A 3178-nucleotide genomic window follows, 5' to 3' on the forward strand; every position below is an offset into this window, starting at 1 on the left:
ATTTCTGTTTCTCAGATATCAATAATAATAATAACAAATAAATGTCTATAACAAAGTAAAAGAATCAATTCTGAAAATTTTCACAAAGAAAAGAAGTTAGCCTCAAATATTAACTAGAAGGCAAAATCCATGGAACGTTGTCATTAATGAAATCAATTACAGCAATACTTTCCTATTTCTTGATATTTTTTTAAAAAAAAGAATACCACATAAATATATTTTAGCAAAAAATAAGACATTATATTGTGGGAAAATGTTGCTGAAAGTAAATAGGAAGGGAGAGGAGAGGGGGGGGGGGCGGATAGAGCGAGATTAAGAGATCAAAAATAAAAAATTTCAACTTCACCACTATATTGTGATGCAAGTCACGAGAGGATTGTATCAGAGCCACGTGGGCTGTGAGAATGTGCTTCGTTTCCCACAGTCCCTTATTCGTTTTAAAACAAATGGTTGTCTCCATTACTTTTAACACAACATTAATGAATTCTCTCCCCCCATCCCCACCATCCTCATTTCTTATCTCCATTTTTTAGTTTAAATGCAATCCACTCTCTTTATTAAATAGGTTGTTAGGATTCTGTTTTTTCTTTGAACTTAAATCAAAACCCCAAGGAATAAATTACCTCATTTAATGAAGGCACTTACTTTAAATAAAAAAATATGATGCATAATATAATTTCTTTGTTCTTTTTCTCGAAAAGCTATCGGAATTATCTGTAAAAATTAATTTCCCTTGTTAAAATAGAAAGAAGTTTGTAATAAACAATGTATAAAATATTGTAGAATAAACATCTATTATTCTGTGTTAATTTATGCTAAAAAAGTCTTAACATATTTTAATGCAATATTCTTTATCTCCAATTACTAATTTCCGAAAAACAATTTATTTTGAATTATTAAATAATTTGATTAAAGTGTTATTTTCCTTTTACGGAAATAACTACCGGAATTATTTCTAAAATTAATTTTCTTGAGAAAGAAAGATGTTCCACCAAAATCAAAGCAAAGTGTGCAACAAATTGGAGAACGAAATTCAGTTCATTAGCCCCAATTCATGAAGAAAACATCGAATTTTCTTTATTATATTTTTCATTTACAACTATTGCCTCTTGTGAAAGAATAATTAATTTTACATTATTTTTAAAACACTTATAAATAAGAGTGATGAAAAAGCTAATTTAGCTTTCATAGCAACTCATATGTTTATTTTTTTTTCCAAATATTTTTCTAGTTTTGTGTTTAATGAGGCATCTCTTTTTTTCTTTTTCTCAAAGACCTTCTTTGTTCTTTTCTTTTTTTAATGAAATGTTTTAAAATTGCTTCATCATTTGAATTGTTCTGAAAAAAAAACTTCTTTTGGATGTTTTGAAGATTCTTTTTGGATGCCTTCATCTATTATTTAGAAGGCGGCTGCACGTTCTTGCTTTAAATAGTTTTATTTTTTTCAATGAGGGTACTGTTGTTCTAAGAAATAGAGCACATGCAATATATAATCCACTGGAGTTGGGAAAAGATGCATTACATTCTGATGTCCGAATCCACTTATTTTGTCTTTGATTTAAACTCATTACAGTCAAAGGAGAAAATAACAATTAAAGGCATATTTTTTTAAATTCATGCTTTATTAAACGACAATTTCAGATAAATGATAATTTATTTTCTCTATTTAGGGGATTATCTTTCAAGTACGATATTAAAATAAATAAATAAATCAGAAGCACTTAAATAATTCTTAGTGCAAAGAGAAATTATTCACTATAGTGGTGTTGAACAGGTCAATGATATGCAAGGTTTATTTGTCCCCCCCCCGGATAAAGGGGATTAACGTATGTGTATATCTCCTCCCCCTCGTTACTCTGGCGATACTAACCTTATAAAACATGAAATAAAAATTATAAAAAAATTTTCTTGCAATTTCTCTGGTTCATCCCGTAACATATTATACCCAGGACATCCATACTTTCTTAGTTCACCCTTTTTTACACCATTACTCTGACAGGGACACTGAATACCAATGCATTAGTCAAAAGTCAAAATACAAGTCACAATAATGTCTTTTTTTTTTTTTTTTTTTACGTTTATTAAGAATCATAACTAATAAAAACATATCAGTATTATATGTAAAAATTTCTATTTGCATAAGATAAAAACAAGTATTTTTTGCTCGGTGAAATGTTATTTTTGTCTCCGCCCTTAGATTGTTTCCTTATTAAGAGGAAAAAAGCGGATTGCAATTTGTACAAAGCCCCTCGTAGATGAGTGGTAGCGGACAAAACATTCTCTATCCTGCTTTAACATCGAGGTTCCGTAGTGTAGTGGTTATCACGTTTGCTTTACACGCAAAAGGTCCCCGGTTCGATCCCGGGCGGAACCAAAGTGGTAGTTATTGTATTTTTGGCTTTGGGAGAGCATTATTGACTTTTTATACACAATTAAATGCAGATAAATGTTTTTAAAATCTATTCCTAAGGCGGTGCAAGCAAATGTATTTACTTTTATGAATGGATTCTGAAAGTGCAAAAGGCCTTTAAAACGTAATAGCAGATCATTTCACAGTTTGATGGAGGGTTTTTTTAATACTTCAAAATTAAAAAAAAAATTACCTTTTTAATAAATTATTAAATAGGTTGAATTAGTTAAGAAAAATTCTTAACAATACATTAGCAGATGGTCGAAGATTTTCACACATTCGCGATAACGATGATGGTATAACTGTAGGCTGGGATCTGGCCCATTTTTAAAATTTCTTTGACACAATAGGCATGCTAGTCAAAGAACATCAACATATTATAATTGATCATACACCATCAAGGCATGATTAGGCAGGAAAATGTTAAGGAATAAAAATTCTGCGGCCGCCGTTCTTCTCACCAGTTTTTAAAACACGATATTTTTGGTTGACATTTTTTTTAAAATTTAATATTCATATAAATTATTAAAACTACTTGCACTCCCTGTATTTAATATATTAATACATTATATTAAATAAAATAATATATGAACTGTTTATACAGATAAAAGAAGGTAAAAGAAAATGTTGGGCAAACTGTGATAAAGAAAAATTGAATGAATTGAAACATTTAAGAACTGCTTTCAATATAGCGTGTATAAAAAATTGAATTTAAAATTTAAAATAATTTTAAACAAAAAAATTTTAAAAAATTACAATACTATTGTT

General features: G+C 29.0%; 1 non-coding gene across 1 annotated transcript; it reads left to right on the forward strand.

Moving 5' to 3' along the window:
- The first annotated feature begins 2301 nt into the window (after nucleotides 1-2301).
- Trnav-uac (transfer RNA valine (anticodon UAC)) lies at nucleotides 2302-2374 on the forward strand. The gene has a single exon. It is a non-coding gene; the product is annotated as a tRNA-Val (tRNA).
- Nucleotides 2375-3178: the final 804 nt, after the last annotated feature.

The sequence above is a fragment of the Argiope bruennichi genome, chromosome 10 (genome assembly GCF_947563725.1).
Source record: "Argiope bruennichi chromosome 10, qqArgBrue1.1, whole genome shotgun sequence".
In the NCBI taxonomy this organism is placed as follows: Eukaryota; Metazoa; Arthropoda; class Arachnida; order Araneae; family Araneidae; genus Argiope; species Argiope bruennichi.